The following is a 12,087-nucleotide window of genomic DNA, read 5'->3' on the forward strand; positions in this document are numbered from 1 at the left end:
CAGATCTGGGTGTGCCCTAGGAGCAGCAGTCCTCTGCAATCCCTTCCACTCCCATTTTCCTCTGGTTCAAGGCACTGGAAAGGTTTTTGTCAGTGGCAGTTTTCTGCATTTTCACTCAGTGAAATGCAGCTGAGGTAAGGCAGGCTGTCACCTGGGTGCATCTTTCTCCCTTTCAGCACTCCTGCTTCCAGATAATTCCATTATGTGCACACATGAAAAGGGCCCTGTCCTGAGATGAGGTTACCAACTCCTGCCAGGGCTCTGAAGGAATATTTGCAGCTCTTGGAGTGTTCTTCCCATGACAGTGCATTCAAAGCCAACCCAGCACACAAATCCTTTGCAGAACATATAAAAACTGTCTTAAAATCACTTCTTCACATGCTCCACGATAATTTTATTCCTTTTAGGTTTGGGCAAGGTGTTAATATTCTTGGCTGGCTGGAAACCTAACAAATACCTTTGACTTCTCCCTTGGCTGTGCTTCTTGCTGGATCTGCCAAGCATTCTTTAGATGTCAAGGTCTGAGATTTATATGCTGGTAAGTGCATGATATTTTTGAGGGCACAGAGTTAACCAATTTTGCACAGAATGTACTGATTATGTAAAAGTCATATTTTAGTATGAAAGGGATGCCTTATGGAAAGTCCTAAGTATGGAAGCAAAGTGAAGCTCTGTGTTTCTGCACAGCGCAGATACAACCCCAGGCCTGGCTTTGCAGGATTCTCCACCCTGCTGTGTTGCTGTGTTCCAATCACAACCTGAAGGATTCATCCCAGAGGTGAAGAGCTCCATTTCCATGTTCTCTCTCCTAACAGGAGTTTCCTCTTTGGCATGTTGTTTTGTTTTCCACTTTGTGTGAAGATCTGAATTCCAAAAGCCTAAATAGCCAGATAACAGCAGGCATTTTGCAACACAGACTAGTGGATTTCTCCATGGATTCCTGAAGTGCTGTTGATTTGTGGAATTAGGGGGGAAGGTGAACATCCTTCTCTTGTCTTGCTCTACTGCCTCATTGCACTTCCAGCCCATCCCAAACCAGATCCTCCTGCAGAGGAGGTAGATTAAAATCTCATGAGATTGAAGCAAAAAGGAAACTGGGTGAATTTTTATATTTGCCTTTCAGAGGTCTCAGATGCATTTTAAAACATTGTTGAATGGCTAAAAAGGAAAATAAACTTACTTTTTCCTTTTTGTCATCATGTGAACAACTAAACTACATTAGTCATGCCTTTATTTTAGTTTAATTAATGGAGAGATAATAAGATATTTCCAAACAACAGCCCTGGAATAGAAACTGAGATTATCCTTTGCTTTTCTGGGCTGTAGTAAAGATCTGATTGGGAGCTTTGATGAACTTTAGTGTAAAAATACATTGAGTGAATATGGCTTTACTGTGAAAAGCAGATATGGATTATTGCTAGGTACATTCCATAATGGAAAATATCCCATTTGAGGTGGATGTGGATCCACCCTGAACATGTCTTTGTTTATTTGTGAGGTTGTTTCCTGCTTTTCCTTATCACAAACTTCCACCTGGGAGTTAAAGAGGCAGCACTGACGTTTTGGGCTCTGGGCTGAGGGATGCAAAGAGTCCTTTCCTTCCAGGGAAGGACTTGGATAGCTGTCCAGGGGTACATGGAGGCAGGGAGGGCTTCTCCAGCTTCCTTCCCTCAGCTCTTACTTTGGCTCCACTGAAACAGAGGTAATAAGAGCAATAACAAACCTGGACTATTTTGCAGTGATTTTTAGCCTGGTTTCACATAGGATTACACATCTGTCCCTCCTTCTTTCCCAATATCTTTTGGAGCTGCTGGCTGAACTCAACATTTGAATTTTTAGCAATAGTTAACTTTTTACATGTTTCCTAAAAAGAAACTTGCTTTATTCTTCTGTCTGATCCTTTCCTTGCACTAAACTTCTTTTTTGCAAGCGTAGCCCTCAATAGCAGATGCAGCATTCCAGCAGCATTCCCAGTAACAACAGAAGTAATGCCATCCTTTTCTCCTGGAAAACAACGTGGGGTGGGATCAGGAGCTGACCCAGATTCTCCCCTTGTCACAATGTCAAAGTCAGTTATGAAGATATCTGAATGTGTAAAATTTTAAATTACTCTTCTAAAATCTATAAGGAAACCCCTGATAAAACACATTTCAGAGATCTTTATGCTAGTAACGAGTTGGGCCTCCTGTGATAAAATATTTTAGTCTGTCCTAGGACAGAAATGATTTGTAGAAAAGCCTTCTGAGTAAAAACACAAAGCAAATTCCACATTTTTCAGTGTGCTGCTTCTTGAAATATGAAAAAACCTCAGGCATCATTCTCTGCTGCCCTGACCAGACACCCATCAGTCACAATAAATAGTAGAAATGTTGTGAAATAAATAAATAATGACAAATCCCAGTCCTTGTTCTCTCCCTGCTGCAGGCGGTGTGGGGTGTCCTCAGCACATTCCTGAGCTTTCCCCTCAGCCAGCACAGCCTGGTTTGGAGTGGGCCCCTTGAAACCACACTGAAACCCTTCTCCCAAAGACCTGGCAATGCCTGCAGTGTGGATTTGGACAGGCAGGGCTGGCAGTGCCTCGTGGTGACCTGTGGAGCAACGTGGGGACAGCAGCTCTGGGAGCTTGGGCTCATGGAGTGACCCTTCCCTCGCACAGCTGCAGCCTTGGCACCCTGCAGGCTGTCCTCCTTGGGCACCCCCTGCTCCATGGGAACACTCTGCCCAGAGCACTCTGCCCATATGGCTTCATCTGGACAAAGGAATTTAGGGAAAAATTGCTGTTCTTTTAAGCATGGATCTGAATCTGGATCTCGTTTCCATCTTGGCCTCTTTGGGAGCAACTGTTCCCACCAGGGAAAGCTCCAGGCTGGTTCCCTGTGCCCAGCTCAGGCTTCTAAGGATTCAATAACAGCCACTGTGGAAGTGGCAAAACTGGGGAAAAATGGGTGAGATGAGACCAGAACTCCAAGGGCAAACAGGGACATCCAAAGTTACCCCTAGCACCATTGAGTGTTTCTTAATTATTATTTTTCCCTGTAGCTCCCTGTGAATCTCTCATTCTAAAATGAAACAAAAACACTTGAAGGTCACAAAAAATCCGTGTTTCCATGCTGTATGGCTTTTGCTTATTTTGATTACATTTAACCCTTATTTTCCTTCCCTGTTTTCCATTATAAACACAGAACTTTTATTCCAGTGATAAGTGCACGCTGAATTCTTCCACCTTAATTGGAAAGATGTCAATGACTTTCCCTGTTTCAGCATGGACCTGATCCAAAGCTCAGGGAAGGAAACTTCCAGCAGGCGTTGGCCTGTGTGTCACAGACACTTGAATGACTTTCTGTGCACAGTGGGAAAATAGAATTTTCCATTCTATTATTTTCCTTTTTAAAAGTACATGCAGTATGTACTGGGTTATTTTTTAAATTATTTATACAACTGTATCCTGACAAGCTACAACTTCCTCCTGGGTAAACACAGCTCCAGTTTGTTTCTGTAGTGTGGAGCTGTGTTTATAAGGTTGGGGAAGGACCACAACTAGTGTGGGGTGTGCTGTCCCAAAAATCCCCCCTTTATTTTCTTTATAAACTTTGGGGACATTCTTCTTGTGTGCGTTTCAGGAGTTCTGGTTCTTTGTACCACAAAACCTGTTTTATGTAACCCACATTTGTTTTTATTCAACGTTGTACATATGGATTTTAAATAACTATATGCATAAAACAGTGAGTTCCAGGCACTTGAGGGGAAAGTTGCATCACAAATCTTTAGCATTCCATATGTATTCATCTTGAAATTTCAGCATCAGGCTCTGTTGTCATATATCAAAGGCCATTTTTCCATTCTAGGCTTCCATTGGCTGGACAAGATCAAAGCATTGAGTGGAAAGTGCTTTGTGTTACCTTGAACTGGGATGCAGGGAAAAAAAATCAAATTCTGTCTGTCAGGTGCTTTAAAAAGTTCATCTCTTGGCTGAGAGAATCACTGTGCTGTGCCCTGGGTTTGTGCCATTTTCCATGGGTAGCACGGAGGCTCTAAAAGCACTTAAGGATTGGGAAAAGCAGCAAAGGCACTCTGATTTTCACAGCCTCTCCTCCCATCAGCTTCCACTTATCAGACTTTCCTAACAGCCATTTTGGTTTTGGGGTTTTTTTCCCCTCAAATAACAGCCCTTTATACAAAGCTGCGTTGCCTGCAAATGCAGAAACCTCTGGATTTTTTTTTTCATGAAACCCAAACCCCAGTTTTGGTGCCAAAGGATCCCATGTGGGATTGGAACTGCTGCTTCCCCAGGAGCAGAGCATGATATATTCCTGATATTTTTCAGGTAGGAATGAGTGTGCTCGTTTCATCCCCATGGCTCACAGGGAAATATCAGTTTGTTTGGCTCTGTACAACTTACATTTCTCCTCATGAAAATACCCTGGATAAAAATTCATAACCCCAGAAGATGAGGTGACCACTCAGCTAACTGGAAACAAAGCTGCCTCCAGGAGACAGGGTTCCTGGAGGGGAAGGATGCAAGGAGCATCACCTGCTGTGTGAGTTTTGCTCTGATTTTTCTCACTTTGTTTTTGTTCCTAGAGGGAGAGTGTGTTAAACAATAGTCTTCTAACTTGTTCTGTGCTCTGGCAGTTTTGGGAATAACATACACACTGAAAGACAGGAATTTAGACATTGTGACCTCTGGCTAACTATAATAAAGATAAAAGTTGAGAGTTTTCCAAGGAAACTAGCCCACAATTAAGATTTAATTCTGCAATTCACCATTCCCCCCTCAGCCATCCTGCTTTGTGATGAAATTTCCAACAGATGGCTGGGATCCTCAGGCGTGGAGAAATTGTTATTATCTGAATATTAGCAAGCTTTAAAAGCTTCCTCCTACCTTAGCTGCTGTGCTAATGAGGCTCCCATCTCCCCTCCAGGGTTTGCCTCAGGGTTTTCTCCTGCAAAAAGGACTTTTCAAGGAAGTAGTGAAAATGTTGAAGGAAATGTTGTAGGTAAGGACTTGGAAGAAGATTTCCCTTCATATCCTTCCTGCAAAGGGCTCTTGGTGTTCTTGATTTTTTTTCCCCTTGTGGAATAAAGATGTTTGGACCTTGAATTGAAGTGTGTAGGAGTAAACTTCACATAGCTTTAAAATAGAAGCACAGCAAGAGAGGGAAAGCAGCATTCTGCAGAAACCTGCTGCTCTAGAACAAGGAGCTGGAGTGTGTGAAATACCAGATCCTCTGCCTTGGATTTCAGGCAAGCCACTATTTATAGGGTGATCACTGAAGCTGACTCCAGACTTCACTTATAAATAGCTGAGCCTACATTTCCCTTCTCTGCCAGAATTTTCCCAAGTGCTGTTTCATGCTTCCCTTGTCATGCTGAAGGCTGCTGTGGTTTGTGGACAAGGAGGCTGGGTGGTGGTGGGGGCTGATAAAATCGGATTCACCAAGAGATCCCCCTTCCTTGTTAGCAAATCCTGCATGGATCCAATCCCACTTTGGGGTGGTGTGGCAATGTGGGTGCTATTGCCTGGACATTGACAAGACTCTGGTGACACTTGAAGATGAAACTTGGGCCTTCAAAGTCACTGCAGAACTTGTGATTGCAGTTTGAAAGTCAGATTTTGTGAAAAGGGTCCTACTGTGTGAGATTCTGAGGAAATCCTGCAGGCCATGTCACAAGCCCTTAAAATCTGCTATGCTTGGCTGCTTTGGACTTTTTAAAATTTGGCCAGATCCTTTGTAAGGCAGAATCAGGACACTGAGGGCTCCTTGCACACCAGAACATGGCAGAGTCACACTCAACTTCCTCATTCCTGGGGTTCATGTGGAGAGCTGCTCACTAAGGCAGTGACTGCTACAGGCCAGGACATTTTTAGAATAAGCAGACCTGCATGGAGGCAGGTGAGAGATCTCAGCTAAATGAGGAAAGGGGAATCTTCTTAAAGCTTCCCACAGAATTAAAAGTTACCAGCTTTTGCTTGCAGACCTGCACCTGAGGAACTGCCCTGGTGTGGAACGTGTCCAGGATCCAACATGGAAGTTGTGAGCATGGAAGGGAGGAAGCAGCTCCAGCCTGGAGCTTTGAATGACAGAGCAGCCTCCTGGTAAATAATTCCTGTTACTGTGCCTCTCTGGGGATCATTTCATCCATCTGTGTGGCAGCATTGAGGCAGAGAGAGCAGATGACTGCACCTGGATGAGGCTGCACTGATGTCAGACATATCCCTGCACGTGGTCCAGCTGCATGGAGCCAAACAAGGAATCACAGCCCCAGCAGTTAAAGCCCAGCATCACCAGAGCAAGGTAATCACCACAGAAAACATTTAAAAATTTGATTATGCTGGTGGGTTCTTGGAGTATGTGCTGATGTCTTAACCTGACCTGAAATCTTCAGTTTCTGTAGGAAAAGTAAGCAGGTTGTCAGAAAATAAATAAAATCTGGGAGAGGGCTAAGAATTTAACTTTTTTTCCTGTAGTAGTTAATGAACCAACTGCACCTCACAACCTTGTTTTGTCAAATTACACAAGCTGATGTCTATTTTTCATAGAATCATGAAATGGTTTGGGTTGGAAAGGATCTTAAAACCCATCCAGTTCCACCTTCTGCCATGGCAGGGGCACCTTCCACTATCTCAGGTTGCTCCAAGCCCCATCCAGCCTGGCCTTGGACACTTCCAGGGATGGGGCAGCCACAGTTGCTCTGGGCAACCTGTGCCAGGGCCTCTGCACCATCACAGAATTTCTCCCTAATATCTAATCTTAAACTTTTCTCTTTTGTATTAAAACTATTCAATTTCTAATTAGGTGCATTTCTGATGCATCTGGAGGAAATGGAGGAGTAAAACTGTGGTAAAACACAAGGAAAGAGAATAATGTTTGGCAACAAGGGGAGAAGTTTTTACAGAGTTTTGTGCAGCTTTTTGTGGGGCAGATAAATGCTGAGGATTTGGTCAAATTTCCTCCCCATTTCTCTTTGAGTGAGGAAACCTTGCTGCATCAACACCTTTGAGGCATTGAGCCTCAAACTGCTGCACCACAAAAGGGGCTTTGAAGGGCCAAGAAACTTCCTGTGCAGTTGTAGCCATCCTCTGTGGTTGGATTTCTTCCATGTGGAGCCCACAGGACACAAGAGCAGGTCCCAAGACATTTCTTTCATTTTTTAATGTACTGCCTGGAACACAATGGGAAGGGCTGCAGGGGATGTTGTGATACACTGGCCCCGAGCCCCTGCCAGCTCTCACTAATGCTTCCTGTCCTTCCACAGGGATTCCTGCCAGGACTCCTCCTGGCCACTGGAGATTGCTGGGATGCTGGCAGGGAGAGCAGGAAAGCCATCTTGTCTTCACACTGTCAGCATTTCCACTGCTGACTCCAGTGGCGTGGGAAGGAGACAGCAGCTGGCTGAGGCCAAGGCCAAACTTTTGTAAGTGCCCTGTGCTTGAGTCATTTTCCAGGGCTGGGGATGTTTGGCACATGGAGAAATAGGCCTGGAGCTCACAGAGCTGCTGGTGGAGAGAAAACAGCTGAGAATGGATGCTCTGGGAACAGGGTAGGCACAGGGAGTTGGGGAGTGCTTAGAAAAATAAGATTTTCTCAACAAAAGAGTATTGCCAGACCTCTGATGTGCAACCTGAGAGTAGAGTTACAAATGGTCTGCATGTTCCTGCTCTTTGTTTCTCCCAGTAGAGCCCCTTCCTGTATCACACACGCCTTTCCCTGTGGCTACTGCATGGGGATACCTGGATGAGTGTTTATTCCCTGATGCAGAATTTTGGGCAGGTCAGCCTCTTGAGAAAAGGCAAACTAAGGACTGAGCATCAGACACATTTATGTTTTTTATCAGACCCATTATCCCAATAAATCCATTCTGGGAATTCATTGCTACAGCATGTTCCTGAAGGTAAGGGTGTAACCCTGGGCTGGGTGTAACCAGGGTGCTGAGGAGAAAGAGGGTTCTGTGAGGAAATGTTTGTGAAGAGGAGCCATCCTGCTTCCAGACACACAGTGAGGGAGCTGAGGTTTTCCTCTGGGCATACTCTTGCCCATCTTTGATTTTCCTCTCAAGAGCTTGGCCAAGTCTGCCACGAGACAGAGCTCCAGTCTGGATTTGTGCCTTGGAGCCCGGCTGTGTGTCTGCAACCAGGAGTTACAGGTGGAGGAGAGGTGTGTCTGGTGGGGGGAATGGATCTCAGTCATGCTGGGAACCTGTGGAACTGGAACTGTCTGATAACAGGAGACTGTTCCAGACTAATGGAACAGCGAGGGAGTTTTTTATTACAGTGTGAATTTTTTGGTGTGCATTTTTATTGTGTTCTTGGAAATCGACACCATCCTTCAGTAGATTTTTTTTGAGTTTTAGTATTGCCTTAACACTTGTGGCTCTTAATATCTCATCTAGATGTGCTGCTTTTGTATCTGCTTGGAAGTACCCTTTTATAAATTCAAATGTAGGCCTTGGGGACATGGTTTAGTGGTGGCCTTGGCAGTCCTGGGTTAATGGTTGGATTCAAGGATCTTAGAGGATTTTTCCAACCTAAACCATTCTATTATTCCAATTTGATTAATTTTATTTTGAATTATGCATTAAATTATTTAAACTAGGATTTATTTTTAAATTATCTTTCAGAGAGGTTGGAATATGATTACCTGTATACACCTGTGCAGTGTTTTCCCTTGGTGAAGGTGTCAACATGCACATGGATCTATTTCTGTGGGATGAGCATCAAACAATAATATTGAGTGTGGAGCCTTGGTAGATTTTCAAAAGGAAAGAAAAAACCAAGCTTAAATATTGCTTCAGCTATGAAGAAATCTATGTTTGCCCGGACAAAAAGTGTGAGGGAAAAAACCTTGAGCTTCAGAGCTAAACTAACTACAAAGTAACAGGGCTGAAGGGGAGTGACTTTGCCCAACATTGTTGCTGCCCCTTTCCACTTCGTTTAACAACAGTTTCTGTCATGGCCATTCATTCCAGGCCTTTCAGTGTGATTAAAGGATGGGCATGTGAACGTCAGTGGGAACAACCTGTTTGTCTGACTGCCTTCACTCACTGACATTAGGAAGTGCTGCCAGTTTCCCTTGTGGGTATTCTTGCTGAATTGTCACCAGGCTGTAGGCTTTGGCTTTCTAACTCTGCAAGTGGAAGGTTCATGCTGAAAATGCAAACAAATTGGCGCAGCAGTTTTTAAAATTAAATGAGCATCCTCCATGTCAAACCTGGGAATGCTGCTGTGAACTATCAGCAGCAAAACACTTGTACCTGCCCCGCTCTTCACCAAACGCCAGCTCTTTAAAAAGGAGAAAATGTCTGTCAGTAACTGGGATAGCTGGTTGGAGCCCATAGTGCCCCCTGCTATTCTGGTTCTTGCTTCTCCAGGCATTCATTCCTACCCAGTTATTTCCATGGGAATCCATGGCCCACCCATCTTTGAACTATGGGGGCTAAAGAATCCTAAAATACACTGCATGCTCTTGCTCACTCCCAGACATTGCAGGCTTTTGTCCCTTCCAACTTGCTTGATGGATATTAATAATTGAGTGAAGGATGATATTTTAAGATATTTCTTAACATCCTAGCATTTGAATGTATTTTTAAAAATTTTTATCTATACACACGCATTTTTACTGCATCCCAAGGTCTGGATATGAACCAGCACAAGTGACAAGCATGAAAGTATGTTCTTAGATCTTATAAGGAATCTTGTAGGCTTGGTGGTGACAGAACATTTAAAATAGACTTCCTGAACGCTAGGAGCCCAAGTTTAAGGGACTTAGTCCCTTCGGGGTCTTGGGAATTGGGAATCTGGGAATCTAGGAATTGGGAATCTGGAAATTGGGAGGAGGATGCACTGCAGGAGCTGCAGGGAGGTGGCTCTGTCAGGGCAGGCTTGGAAACCAAAGAGAACAAAATATCCAAAAGAGCCAGGCTGATAATTTTGACAGGCTGGAAATGAAGCAATATTCCAGAGATGATGTCAGGAAGTGGATATTGAAAATTTTGGCAAAGCAGCTGAGTGTGAAGGGGCAGGAGCCAGATAAGAGGGAGTTTAAGATATGCAGAGGAGAGGAACTCCAGACAGCAGTTAAATAACAGTGAGTGTGGGGATGAAGAGCAGGAGAAGAGGGAGTCGTAACCAAGGAGCCAAATGAATCCAAGAGTGGTTTGTTGGTATTTTGATAAAAGACATGGACAGCACTGATCCATAGCTGTGTTGCAAGTGAGAGAGGAGGGAGAGTGGACAGGAGGGAAGGAGCATGGGCATGAAGACAGGGAGGGAAGCAGGGAGGGCAAGATTAGCAAAGGAAACCTGAAGCAGCAGTGTCTGCCTCTGACCTTGGCTGTGGAAGAGGGGAAAGGAGGAAAGGCACCCCTGGCTGTGGGACAGCAGTTTTCTCTGGAAAGACAGGCAAAAATCCTACCCAGGAAAGGAGGAAAAGGGAAAGTGTGGCACAAAGGCAGCTGGACCTGGGTTCCAGGGGTTGGGTTGCACTGGCAAAGGGAGGCTGTTTACGCGGGAAGGTGGCAGGACTGGAGCAGCAGGAGAGGATGACTGCAGTGGAGGAAGTCAAACCCGGGATGGGGTTTCCACTAGGAATGACAGAGCAGCGGGAGGGAGAGCAGCACTAGAGGAAATGGATGCTGGGGGCGAGCCAATATTGTCTTTGCGATAGGAGAGAGTGTCAGAGGAGGAGGAGCAAGAAGGCTGGAGAGACCCAATAACCAAATAAATGTAAGAGAAGGGAAGGGGAGCCGGGAGTGGCTGGATAACACCCACGGAGGGCTGCGAGCGAGGGCCGGCGGAGGGGGAAGACCTGGCGTGAGCAGAGGGCAGGCCCGAGCAGCACCAGCAGCAGCAGCAGGGGCAGCAGCAGGTGAGGATGCGCTGCGGGCCGTGCCGAGCCGAGCCGTGCCGAGCCCCCCGCGCCGCAGGGCCGCCGCAGGGCCGGGGCGCGGGGCGGGGGCTCCTCCCGCGCTGTCCCCGCCCCCCGCGCTGTCCCCGCTCCGCTCCGCGCCGGGCGGGGCTCGGGGCTCACGCAGCGGGGCTGCGGGTACCGCGCTCCCTCCGCGCAGCGCGGGCAGCGCCGAGGTACGGCCGGGATTGGGGATTGGGGAGCGGGGATGGGGGCGGCCCCTCTTCCCGGGTGCGTGTGCGCAGCGCGGGCGGCGCCCGCAGCCTCTCCGCAGCCCCGCTTGGCGCGGAGCGGGCTCGGCGCTGTCAGAGCCGCCCCGCCCCGCCCTACCCTGCCCTGCCCTGCGGCGGCCCCGGCCCGTCCCCGGGGGCAGCGGCGGCCGCCGCCCCTTTCCCTCCCTCCCCTTCCCTCCCTCCCCGCCCGCGGTGCCGCCTCCGCCGCGCAGCCGCACGCCCCGCGCGGTGCGGTGCGGAGAGCCCGGCTCGGCTGCTGCTCCTGCGGTATTCCTTGCTAGACGGATGTAATTCCTCCTTTATTTTTCTTGGCCGGGGCGGGGCGCGGGGGGCGGCGCGGGGGTCGCGGCGCTGTCAGCCGGGCCCGCTGCGGGGCTTTGTGTGCGGGAGCGCCGCGCTGACCCCGCGGGCTCCGGCTGCGGGGCTGCGGTCCGGGCGCGGCCATCGCCGGGTGCCGCGGTGCCCGCAGTCAGCGGCACAACGCGTGGGCTTGCCTCGGTTGTCTCGGGGCTGGCTCTGGCTGTTAGGTGGGTACAGGCCTGATTTAACAAAAAAAATATGGCAGACTTGTGCTAGAGACTGAGAGACTGCAGCAGCTCTGAAAAACCCTTGTTCATGGCTACCGGGGCTGACGTTTCATTCAGTAGCTGATGTTTTTCCTTTTGGAGTGATGATACAGAGCTAGAGTGAGCGCTGAATTTGTGATGTTGATGTCTTAATCGTGAATGAAATTGCATTCTCGTTTAAAGGTGAGTAGTGATCTGTGTTTCTACGTTGTGCTTCTCATTGTCCATAGGTATAAATGCTAAATGTTCCAGATCAGGATTGCAGGGAGAGGGAATAAACAGAAACTGTCAAGATCCGGAGCGTTCGGCTCATCCTTCGACCTTTATTGACAGGATACCAGCATTATGAAACCTGATTATTGAACAGTTCGTGAAAAGGGCTGG

General features: G+C 47.2%; 1 protein-coding gene across 4 annotated transcripts in view; it reads left to right on the forward strand.

Moving 5' to 3' along the window:
- The first annotated feature begins 10,721 nt into the window (after positions 1 to 10,721).
- The window catches only part of SPTBN1 (spectrin beta, non-erythrocytic 1), a 115,641-nt gene continuing 114,275 nt past the window's right edge, over positions 10,722 to 12,087 (forward strand). For 2 of the 4 annotated variants that reach the window (XM_063152722.1, XM_063152727.1), the window contains exon 1: positions 11,328 to 11,424. The gene's annotated coding sequence lies outside the window, so the exon portion shown is untranslated. Of the gene's footprint in view, positions 10,866 to 11,058; positions 11,081 to 11,327; positions 11,425 to 12,087 lie in introns of those variants that run through there. The other 2 variants (XM_063152723.1, XM_063152725.1) reach the window with 2 other exon arrangements.

Source organism: Melospiza melodia, chromosome 3, assembly GCF_035770615.1.
Source record: "Melospiza melodia melodia isolate bMelMel2 chromosome 3, bMelMel2.pri, whole genome shotgun sequence".
NCBI classification, from domain to species: Eukaryota; Metazoa; Chordata; class Aves; order Passeriformes; family Passerellidae; genus Melospiza; species Melospiza melodia.